Source organism: Portunus trituberculatus, chromosome 50 (assembly GCF_017591435.1).
Source record: "Portunus trituberculatus isolate SZX2019 chromosome 50, ASM1759143v1, whole genome shotgun sequence".
NCBI lineage: Eukaryota > Metazoa > Arthropoda > Malacostraca > Decapoda > Portunidae > Portunus > Portunus trituberculatus.
The window spans coordinates 16950986-16963485 of record NC_059304.1 but is presented as its reverse complement, the minus strand read 5'-3'; the positions used below and the strand labels follow the sequence as shown (position 1 = coordinate 16963485).

The window sequence follows — 12500 nt, the reverse complement described above, 5'->3', positions numbered from 1 at the left end:
CCAAAAGAAGATAAAAAAAAGCCCAAACAGACAATAAAAAAAAACAACAAACACAAACAACAACAAAACAAACACAAACAAGGATAAAAAAAAAAAAAACTTAAAATTTACAGTTACGTCGCCCTTAAGACACAGGCCCCCGTGACCCCCTCTTTCACCACCAACACCACCACCACCACCACCTGAGACCCTTTAACCTTCCCCCTAATTAAATTTGCCCCAGGTCGAGCTTAGATTCGTGGACGCCTGAGGGCTGGAGGGGTAACGGAGAGGCCACCCAAGGGTCACGAGGTCACTTGGAAGGGCAGGGTCAATGGAGCTTTAGGTTAAGGGAGTGATGGAGAGCGATGGGGCGTGATGGGGCTCGTCTGCAGGCCTGGAGGTGATGGGGAGGTTGAAATTTGTTGATTGAAAGACAGTGAGTGATGGGGAGAGAGGGGTCAGTAAAGGTGATGGGGTAGAGGTGGATAGTACAGGTGTTAATTCAATGAAAATAGGTGATGGGAACTATCTATAGATGATGATGGGGCTTGGATGGGTGTTAGTATAGACGATAAAGGGAGAGGGTGTCAATACTGGTGATGGGGAAGAGGTATGATGGTACAGGTGATGGGAGCTTGCTATAGATAATGATGGGGACATGGTTGGGTGTGATGGGGTGGAGGGACGGTGAGTATAGATGATAAGGGAGAGAGGGGTATCAGTAATGGTGATGGGGAAACAGATGATGGGAATTCTCTATTGATGATGATGGGGGCTTGGTTGGCTGTGATAAGGAGGAGGTCGGGGCGGTTAGTATAGGTGATGGGAAATGAGGTAGATGGTACAAGCGTTAATTAGATGAAAACACGTGATGGGAACTTGCTATAGATGATGATGGGAGGTGTCGGTATCTAAGACTTGTTGATTGAAAAAAGAGAAAGTGATGGGATTAGTTTGTGAATAATGAAAGAGGGGGGGGGAGGGGGCGACGATATTAATAGGGAAAACAGGAGGAGGAAGAGGAAGAAGAAGAAGAAGATGGGAGGTAATAGAGAATGGGAGTTGCTTTGTTGACTGGAAGAAAGAAGATGATAGCTACTGACTATTGATAATGATGGGAAGGAATATCGAGGAGGGATGCTCTTTCTTCTTCCCTTCCCTTTCTCTTCTAAATGCCCTTCTTGATCTAATCACCTGCTGCTTTTCCCCTTCATCCCTATACTTTCAACATTTTCATTTTCCTTATCTTATCTTCCTCCTCCTCCTCCTCTTCCTTCCTCTCTTTATAAGTAAGTAGGAGGAGGAAGAAGAGGAGGAGTAGTGGTAATATTTATAATGTATGATTACTAAGGGCTAAGTTTTTGAATAAGTTAAAGAATTGTTGAGGGGAAAGAGAAAAGGAGATTAAGGATTGAGTGGAAGTGACTAAGACGTGGCTGCTTATGATTGGGAAAGGCATGACGATCCCGAGTTAATAGAAAGTTAGGGAATTGGAAAGAGTTCTGAGTTGGAAGAGGATTAAATTAGAAGGTAAAAGATTAGTAGTTCTCAATCAAGTTATTGGAGAATTGGAGAAAGAAAGAAAATAAAGGAAAAGGGTTTGTGGATTTTAAGTTAATGGGAGTAAATAAAAGGAAATGATAATGATGTGATTAGTGGAAGGAGAGGGAAAAAAAATTAAGGTGATTTAGGATTAATGTGATTGGAAAAGGCATTGTGAGTTTAGTAAGAAGGAATATGTTAAGAAAATGAGGGAAGTTTGTTTAGAGAAGGATAAGGAAGAGAAGAAGGAGAAGGAGAACAAGAGATGAACTGTGAGCGAAGGTAGCCTAGATAATTAGAACAGAGATGCAAGCTGGAGTTTGAAGGTAAATGAGGGAACTGTGAAATAGCGATGAAAAAAAGATAAGAGAAAGAAAATAAAGGAGGAGAAAAGGAGATGAGGAGAAGGAGGAGGAGGAGGAGGAGGAGGAGGAAAATGATAATGAAGTTGAAAGTTGAAAGCGATAAAACAAGGAGAATAAAAAATAACAAGAACAAGAACGAGAAGAAAAATAAGATAATAATGAAGACGACAATTTCAGATAAGGCAGTGTGTGTGTGTGTGTGTGTGTGTGTGTGTGTGTGTGTGTGTGTGTGTGTGTGTGTGTGTGTGTGTGAAATTGGAAATAAAACTAAAACAAAGATGGTACGAGTCTTAAGTAGTTAATAGAGACTGAGCGGCTTAAACCTTTACTATAGACCTGATGTTTGAGTCCCAGAGTAGGCTGAGACAAATTGGGCTGTGTGGTGTGCCTTCTTCCTTCACGCAGCGGGCGCCCTAAGCCAGCGTGGTGAGGTGTGGGGCTTAGCACTCCACGCCTTGACCACTGTGGGGGCTTTGTTCATGGTGATGGTGGTGGTGGTGGTGGTGGTGGTAGAAAAAAAAAAGTGTTGATTTGATGCAAGTTTTTATGAGTTAAGTTGATGATGATGATGATGGTGGTGGTGGTGGTGGTGATGATGGTGTGGTGATAGTGGTGGTGGTGGTGATACTTTGTAATAAAAAAAAAGCGTTGATGCAAGTTTTTATGAATTGTTGATGATGATGATGATGATGATAATGATAATGATGATAATGCAGGTGAAGTTTCAATGAGTCAAGTTGGTGATGACAATAACAACGATGATAATGATAGAAAAAAACAATGATGTAAGTTTTGATTATTACGAACAAGTTACTACTACTATACAACTACTACTACTACTACTACTACTACTACTACTACTACTACTACTACTACTACTACTACTACTACTACTACTACTACTACTACTACTACTACTAACGTTACAAATTCATCTTTCTTTTCTTGGTTCTCTCTTATCACCATTTTCATCCTTTTTCCCTCTTCTCTCTCTCTCTCCTCTCCTCTCCTCTTCTCTCCTCTCCTCTCCTCTCCTGTTGTGATTATCCTCTCCTCTTCCTCCAATCTCTTCTTTCCTCATATTTCTCCTTCTTTTTTTCTTCATCTTTCTTATCTCCTTTTAAATATCTCACACGCTCCTTCTCCTCCTCCTCCTCCTCCTCCTCCTCCTCCTCCTTTTTCCATTTCCAGTTCTCATTAGCTATTATCTCTCCATTTTCTTCCTCGTATATCCAGAGAGAGAGAGAGAGAGAGAGAGAGAGAGAGAGAGACAGAGCCATCATCATCATTCGTGTCACTTCCTCCCCTTTCATTCCCCTCACAATACAGTTCTCCTTTCTCTTTCCTTCCTTCCCTCCTTCCTCTCTCTCTCTCTCTCTCTCTCTCTCTCTCTCTCTCTCTCTCTCTCTCTCTCTCTCTCTCTCTCTCTCTCTCTCTCTCTCTCTCTCTCACTTTGTTATTTTCTGAGGTACAATTGTCTCTGGCATTGCAACCCACGCCTCTTCCGTCTCTCTCTCTCTCTCTCTCTCTCTCTCTCTCTCTCTCTCTCTCTCTCTCTCTCTCTCTCTCTTGGGTATATTTGTGTTTGTTCTTATCTTCTCCTCCTTTCTCTTTTAAATGTCGTCCCTCCTCCTCCTTTCTCTTTTAAATGTCCTTCCTCCTCTAATTTCTTGCTGCTCCTCTCTCATCCCTAATCTTGTTTTCCTCTATTCTCTTTTCCTTGTTTATGTCTTCATCTTCCTCCTCTTCCTCTTTCTCCTCTTCCTCTTCTCCTCCTCCTCCTTATCTTTATCCTGCATCTCCTTCATTTGATGGTGTCCTTGTTTAGCTAATTTGATGTGACTGTAACCTCCTCCTCCTCCTCCTCCTCCTCCTCCTCCTCCTCCTCCTCCTCCTCCTCCTCCTCCTCCTCCTCCTCCTATCTCTGGCGATCAGGAAAATTTCAAGCTTTTGTCATTAAGGTTTAAGAGAGAGAGAGAGAGAGAGAGAGAGAGAGAGAGAGAGAGAGAGAGAGAGAGAGAGAGAGAGAGAGAGAGAGAGAGAGACTGACTGACTGATCATGAGAAGCGTGAAATAAAACCGCCTGATGGAAGCATGATATGGCGTCGAAACACACACACACACACACACACACACACACACACACACACACACACACACACACACACACACACACACACACACACACACACAGTAAAGGTCACGGCAGGGAAATAGTTATCTGCACTGCCACGGTTTTGTTGAAGAGAGAGAAAGGAGATTCGCTTGTTATAGATCAGAAGTCTTACAACATATACCTGGAATGGAGGCGTGGGAAGGCTGCCCGCGGAGGAGGAGGAGGAGGAGGAGGAGGAGGAGGAGGAGGAGGAGGAGGAGGAGGAAGATGAAGAAAGGAGAATAGAGGAAAACAAGATAAGGGATGAGAGGGAAGCAAGAAGAAATTAGAGGAGGAAGGACATTTAGAAGAGAAAAGAGGAGGAGGAGGAGGAGGAGGAGGAGGACCAGTGTTACCTTTGACATAGAGGAAAGCAAAGGGCATCGTGAATTACCAAGAAGTTAAGGCGAATGCTGCACTGTTCTCCGCGCCGCCCCTGTAAATACTTTAAAGACTGTACTCGTATATATATGTGTGTGTGTGTGTGTGTGTGTGTGTGTAGAAGGAAAGATACAGAGAAGGTGTTTGTGTTTTGAAATAGTTTATGAGTGAGTATACAAAGAAAAAAATATATAAGTAAAAAATAAAAATAATAAGAGCATGTATGGCCGGCCTGTGGAAATTGAAACTGAAAACAAATTAGAGATCAGAACTAGTGAATAATGGATAAAGTGAACCATAGGATTTGTTTGTGTTTAACCCCTTCAGTACTGGGACACAGTTTTACATTGAGATTTGTGTACGAGTAGACCATTTTATTGACATTAGGAAGGGTCTACGGAGGTCAGAAGATTAATTGGTAGAGTCTTCACTATTTTAATTCCCCGACGTAAGTTTCTGAAGCTGTATAAAATCACTTCCTAGTAACCAGAATGAATATGGAAACGCGTTATGGTACTGAAAGGGTTAAAATTGTTGGTTATAAGCGTTTTAAGACAAATATTAGATTAAATTGTATTAGATTAATTGTGAAGTCGAAAATTCTTAAGAACACCAAAAAGAAGATAAAAGATTTAGTGAATAATGAGTAAATTAACTGCAGGAGGTATTTGTGTTTTGAAATAGCAAGTTATAGGGAAGTAGAGAGAAATATGCTAAATTAAAGCCTTGTTGATTTAGTTGAAACGTTAACTAATAAAACTGAAAAAAAAAAATGAAAGAACAAGAGAATAATGGATAAAATTAATTATAGGAGGTGTTTGTGTTTGAAGATAGAAGGTTGTAGGGATGTAGAGATGAAGATGTTAAATTAAAGCCTTGTTGATTTAATTGTAGAGTCTTAAACTAAAAGAGAGAGAGAGAGAGAGAGAGAGAGAGAGAGAGAGAGAGAGAGAGAGAGAGAGAGAGAGAACGTTCATACAAAACACACTAAAAATCTTCCGTTCTCTATTTTCCTCACGTCCTTCTTCCTCCTTTTTCTTCTCTCTCCATCTTTCCTTTCTTCCCCACCCCCTCTTTCCCTCCCCTCCCCTCACCTCCACTTCCCCTCCCTTCCCCTCCTTCCCTCACCTTCCCTTCCCCTTCCCTTCCTTCCCTTCCCTTCCTCCTTCCTCTCCTCTCCTCCTCTCCTCTCCCTCCCTCCCCGCCCCTCCTCCTGTACCCTCCCACTCACATCCCTCCCTTCTCTTTCCTCGCATCACTTTCATTCGTTCCTTTATCTTTTTCTTGCATTTCTTTTCTTTCAACACTGATATATTCTCTCTCTCTCTCTCTCTCTCTCTCTCTCTCTCTCTCTCTCTCTCTCTCTCTCTCTCTCTCTCTCTCTCTCTCTCTCTCTCTCTCTCGTGCCCCTTGTCATGAGAAAACATCCTATCTTTGGAGGCGGAAGGACGGATTACACAGGAGGAGGAAGAGAGGAGGAGGAGGAGGAGGAGGAGGAGGAGGAGGAGGAGGAGGAGGTAAGCATCATAACCTCCTGAACCATGCATGTCATTCTTCCTGACCTTTCACCTCACGCCTCTGACAATTGCTCTCCTCCTCCTACCTTGTACCGTTCGCCCCCACACCACGCCACGCCCACTCTCCCACGCCCTGCACGCCCGTCACACACACACACACACACACACACACACACACACACCGTAATCCAGCACCACCCACTCATTCTAACGTTCTTTTCACTCCTCCTCCTCCTCCTCCTCCTCCTCCTCCTCCTCCTCCTCCTCCTCCTCCTCCTTCTCCTTCCCACGCATATTAAAGAAGCACTTGTTGAACACACTCCTCCTACGGTTTTTATTATCTCTCTCTCTCTCTCTCTCTCTCTCTCTCTCTCTCTCTCTCTCTCTCTCTCTCTCTCTAATCTTCGCAAACACCTTTCTTTTAATTTAGTGTTTTTCTTTTTTTCTTTTTTATTCCACTGGTGTTGTTTGTTATTCCCTCTCGTGTTGCAAAGTGCGCGTGATTCTCCTCCTCCTCCTCCTCCTCCTCCTCCTCCTCCTCCTCCTCCTCCTCCTCCTCCTCCTCCTCCTCCTCCTCCTCCTGTATGTAATCATCCATTTTATTACCTCTCATCATAACAGAACGACTGAGAAAGAAAAGAAAGGAAAGGAAAAAGCAGGGAGCGAAAAACTTATAAACTGAAGAAAAACACACGAAAAAAAAAAAAAAATCTAATGAAGTTTGCCCTTTCTTTAGGTTCAAATAGTGTTGTATCCCTTAAAAAAAAGAGTCGAATCCTCATCTTCCTCGTGCGTCACAGAAAACGATGTGGCTTAAAGGGGACACTGAGAGAGAGAGAGAGAGAGAGAGCGATGGAGATACAGCCTCTCTCTGGGTGCGCACCATTCAGTGTTCTCCCCGCCGTGTATATGTGCGTGCGTGAGCGAGTGGCTTTGCGTGCGTGGCGTTGACGTGTTATCTGCGTGGTGAAGAAGTAGAGGCTTATTTTTATTATTTCCGTGGCGTTGCAGTGTTGCGTGGTGTTGCAGTGGTGTTGTGTGGTGTTTGCAGTGGTGTGGTACAGGAGAATGCTATACAAAGTGGTGTCTGCGTCAGTACAAGGGGATCAGTGGCGTTATGCACCGTCACAAAGGACTAGTTAATCATACCAAACCGTTAGCCTGTGTATTGTTGTGTCTGTGTGTCTGTGTGTCGTGGTGTGTGTGTGTGTGTGTCCGTCTGTCTGTGTGTCTTGGTTAGGTCACCTCTTCCCCAACTTTACAAACCACACAATTTCCACTTAGCCCCATTTTTTTTTTTTTTTTTTTCATTTTCTACTCCCCTCTTCACCAAATTACCCCTTCCCCTTCCCCCCTTCCCCTCCTTCCCCCTTCCCCTCCTTCCCCTCTCTTCCCTGCGTCATTTATTTACTTAACGGTTTCTGCTTCTTTTTTTTATGGTGGGGGCGCGACCTTTCACCTTAAGGGGGCGGGATGGGGTGGGGGGCTGGAGAGGGGGGGTAGTTGTGTTGTGGGGAGGGAAGAGGGGGGAGGGTGTAAGGTTGCAGGTGTCACTCTCATGCCCTTAGAACTTCAGCAGGTCGACAGTCAATATGTTATCCAGAGAGAGAGAGAGAGAGAGAGAGAGAGGAGAGGAGGAGAGAGTCACGTGTCTTTTGTATCTCCGTCGTGACATTAATGGTGTTTTTTTGTTGACTAATTCTCTCTCTCTCTCTCTCTCTCTCTCTCTCTCTCTCTCTCTCTCTCTCTCTCTCTCTCTCTCTCTCTCTCTCTCTTATCTGCAGAGAGAACACAATTTGTCACATGACGGATTAACTAATTTCGCTGTCCACACACACACACACACACACACACACACACACACACACACACACACACACACACACACACACACACACACACACACACACACACACCGAAATAGCATGCATCAATAATTTACCAAGGTCAGCCGTTAAAGCAAATCGTTCTCTCTAGTCACTTTGCGGTACGTTTTCTCTCACCACCAATCTGTTTTGTTTCCCGCGCTTTCTTTCACCCTAATATTGTCCTCCACTTTTGAGCGTATGTTTGCTGCATTTACGTGTCTTATTGTAGAAAATGTGGAGAAATGAGTTTTTTTTTCTTCTTTTTTCTTTTTTTCTTTTTTTAATTTCTTTTTCTTTCTTATTGTAGAAAATGGAGAAATGACAGCTTTTTTTCTTTTTTTCTTTTTCTTTTTTCTTTTTTCTTTTTATTTTTTCTTTTCTTTCTTTCGTCTTCTTGTTCTTCTCCTTCTTCTTCTCCTTCTTTATTTACTCTTCTTTTTCTTCTTGTTCTTGTTCTTTTTTCTTCTTCATTTCTTCTTTTCTTCTTTTCTTTCTTTCTTTTCCTATTTTGCTTCTTCCGACAGCTGTTATTTTATTTATTTATTTATTTATCTATTTATTATGTACGTGGAGAAAAACGGCCAAGAGCAACAAAAACAGTAATTACAAAAAAAAAACAGTCCACTGAGATGACAGTCCCCGAACAGGATGAGGAAATAGAAAAAAAAAAAGGTTAATGAAAAGAATGGGATAAATATCTTGAAACCTCCCTATTAATTTCTCGGTTAGATCTCTCTCTCTCTCTCTCTCTCTCTCTCTCTCTCTCTCTCTCTCTCTCTCTCTCTCTCTCTCTCTCTCTCTCTCTCTCTCTCTCTCTCTCTCTCTCTCTCTCAGTGCTGCAAAAGACACGTCACCCTCGTATTAGTGCATTTCTAATTAAAAAAAAAAAAAATCCTCTTTACCACGCAAAAATAACCTAACTCAACCTTGAACTCTCTCTCTCTCTCTCTCTCTCTCTCTCTCTCTCTCTCTCTCTCTGGTAAGAATAGACGAGATAGAGACGAGAGACATTTGAGAACACGAGTCTTGATCTTAACTCCTAACAGGCTGTAGTGGAAGTCTTCAGTGTTCCCAAGGGCGCGTGCGTGGTTCCAGTAGTGGGTTTGAAGATTATGCAGCCAGCCTGTATTGAGTGTTTAGTAGTGGTATTGAGTGTTTAGTAGTGGTGTGGTGGACCTTGTGGAGTGTTGTCTCTTGATTCTTCTTGCTTCAATGAACTTTTTCTTTTTCTTTTTTCTCTGATCCACCTCCTCTCTCTCTCTCTCTCTCTCTCTCTCTCTCTCTCTCTCTCTCTCTCTCTCTCTCTCTCTCTCTCTCTCTCTCTCTCTCTCTGTCTTGTGGAGTGGTACCTCATGATCCTTGCTTCAATCCACTTTTTTTTTCTTTTCTTTTCTCTCACCCACCTCTTCTCTCTTTCTGTCTCTCTGTCTATGTGTCTCTGTGTCTGTCTGTTTTTTTTTCTTTCTTTCTTTCTTTCTTTCTTTCTTTCTTTCTTTCTTTCTTTCTTTCTTTCTTTCTTTCTTTCTTTCTTTCTTTCTTTCTTTCTTCTCTCTCTCTCTCTCTCTCTCTCTCTCTCTCTCTCTCTCTCTCTCTCTCTCTCTCTCTCTCTCTCTCTCTCTCTCTCTCTCTCTCTCTCTCTCTCTTTTCCCTGTTCGCGTCGTGTCAACAAGAAAAATCAAGCAGTTTCTTCTCCTAATAATCCTGTATCTTCCTGTGTCGTCCGTAGCGATGTAGGGAAGGGAAGGGGTGACTTGTAGAGGGAGGGAGAGAGAGAGAGAGAGAGGAGAGGGAGAGGGAGAGGGAGAGGTAGGTGATACGTGATTCGCTTCAAGTTTTCAGGATTTGTGTTTGGTTTGTGGGTGAAATGTTGATGTCACTAATTAACTTGTTTTTATTTGTGAGATGTTTGTTTTGTTATTTCTTTTTGTGGATGTGTTGTATTGCAAGAGTGGTTCAGCTGGGCCGGGTCAAGGTCAGGGTGACTAGTGGCCTGGAGAGGAAGGTCAGATGTAAAATAGCGTTAAAAAAAAAAAAAAAAAAAAAGGCGCCATTTCAGTAAAGAGGACAGTGCGGTGAAGGCTGTTTGCTGGATGTCTCGTGTGGTTTTTCTCATTTTTTTATTTTGTTTGTTGTTTAGTTAGTTCGGTATTTATTTATTTATTTATTTTTTTTTATTTCATCGATTTATTGTTTTTTTTGTAATTGATTGATTTGTTTCCTTACTTTTTTCTTTCCTTTTTCTTTTTCTTTTTTTTTTTTTCTTTTTTCTTGTCTTTCCCTCTTTTTTCTTTTTTCTTTCTTTTTCTTTCTATTTTCTTTCCTACTTTCTCTCTTTCCTTCTTTTTTTTTTTTTTCTTTCTTTTTCTTTTTTTTTTTTTTTTTTACTCATTTACTTCATTACTTATTTGAAACCTTGTTAATATTATAATCGTGATGATGATGATGATGGTGGTGGTGGTGGTGGTGGTGGTGGTGGTGACATAATCAGTCGTCAGTAGTCAAGTATTAGCTCAAAGGAGAGTGGAGGTGGTGATGGGGAGACAAGGGTGTTGGTGAGGAAGTGTATTAGGATCACCAGCAGGCGATCACCACCGCGCCACACCAGCAGCAGCAGCAGCAGCATCATCTGAGCAGCGTGTATTGCGTTGCAGCCTCGTGATCACCCTGGCTTGCTGGTCACACTGAATACCCTCGATCATCCTTCCTTTGTGGCTGTGGAACTTTCTCTCTTTCTCTTCTTTTCTCTTCTTTTCTCTCGCCTGACGTGCAAACTACACACACACACACACACACACACACACACACACACACACACACACACACACACACACACACACACACACACACACACACACACCAAAAAAAAAAAAAAAGATAAATTATAGTATTGTTTTTCTCTTCTGGGGAAAGAGAAGAGTCTGCGGTGGTGATGTGATCCAGTGGTGCGCCTCTCACTGACCTATCCCATCCTACACATCATCCAAACATCCTATCCTTATTGCCCTTGGTTCCCCTCCTTCTTGCTCACCTCCTATCCCATCCTACACGCTATCCAAGTATCCTATCCTACACCCCACCTATCCTTATTGTCCTTGGTCCATTTCTTTATCTCTGACCTTCTATTCCATCCTACACGCTATCCAAGTATCCTTTCCTTACTATTCTTGCTCCCTTTCTTCTCACTGACCTCTTCTCCCATCCTACACGCCACCTAAGTATTCTACCTTCCCTATCCTGCTGGCCCTCTCATCCTTCTATGTCCTCACGCATCCTGCACTCCAGCACCTGCCCAAGCACTCTCCTATCCACCCCTCCCCTCCACCCCTGTATCTCCCACTCGTTCCTTTGTTTTGTCACATTTCCCTATCATGACAGCATCCCTTCTTGCCTCACACTTTTCCTCCACCGCTGCTTGTGTACACGCCTCCACGCCTCATTGGTCAGTGCCTAGCAATGTTTCGTCTCTCAGCGGGGCGTCATCCGTCACCCACCGTCACCCGCAGCGCCACCCACAGCTCATCTGAACGCGGGGTGAAGGGGAGAACGGGGGAGAACCATCGGCCGTCCGTGTGGTCAGTGTTCCCAGTGTCCCAGGCAGGGTGAGGATGAGAGGATGAGAGCAAGGGTGTGGTGGTCGTGCTGGTGAGTGTGTCAGAACCTCCACATCCACGATAAGATATACAACCCATAGCTGCGTCTCCTCACCTCACCTCACACCACGCCTCGCCTCGCCACGCCTCGCCCAAGCCCCGTGAACTAGTGAATCGGAACACTCGTTGAAGCATAGAGGTGTTCAAGGTATACCCGCGCAACTGACTCAACCGTGCGTGGCCTGTGAACCTTTCCCGTGGTTGTGTTTCGCTGGATTTCCTTTTTTTTTTTTTCCTCGGCGAAGGGTGAGTGTCTGGTTGCGCGAGTCTTCACCAAGCAGAGGGCGTGGTCGGTGGAGGGGCAGAATGACACCTCTTCTCCTCCTCGCTAATGTTGGATCGCAGGGTGTGGAGGCGAAGGCATAACTGAGGCGTCCCTTCCTCCCTTCCTTCCCCTGCCGCTGCTTGCGTTGCTGTTACCTGGCCTGCTACAATGACAGGAAAAGGGAAAACCAGGTGACGTTATGCTCCTCACTAATGAACGCCCTGTTTACACCTGATATTCCTTCCCTCCCCCTCACAGGTGTTTGTCTCTCTCTCTCTCTCTCTCTCTCTCTCTCTCTCTCTCTCTCTCTCTCTCTCTCTCTCTCTCTCTCTCTCTCTCTCTCTCTCTCTCTCTCTCTCTCTCTCAGGTGTATTGTTCCCCAGCCAGGTGTGTTGAGGTGGAGTGTTAGTTAAGGAATCGCTGGCAATCCTCACCACACCTTGACCGTCACATATTTTCCCAAGTCATTTTTTTCTTTTTCTCTTTCTTTCGTTTTGTATTCCTTTAGCTGCAACTCTCGTGAATTCAAGTTGTTTATTTTTTTAAGGTTTTGAATCTTGTGAAGGTAAAGAAAAGGAAAATGTATTTGTATTTTTTTGTATGCATGTGTGTGTGTGTGTGTGTGTGTGTGTGTGTGTGTGTGTGTGTGTGTGTGTGTGTGTGTCATGGCTCGCTGGTTCACGCGGGGATGGATGCAAATAAAGAATGAAAAAAGAAAAAGAGGCAAAAAAGTGTTTGAAAAGCAACTGTATACGTGTGTGTGTGTGTGTGTGTG

The 12500-nt window shown here is 43.5% G+C and overlaps 1 protein-coding gene across 2 annotated transcripts in view; it reads left to right on the top strand.

Moving 5' to 3' along the window:
* The window catches only part of LOC123500164 (cytohesin-1-like), a 226200-nt gene that overhangs the window by 106512 nt on the left and 107188 nt on the right, over positions 1-12500 (top strand). The gene's annotated exons all lie outside the window — the stretch shown is intronic.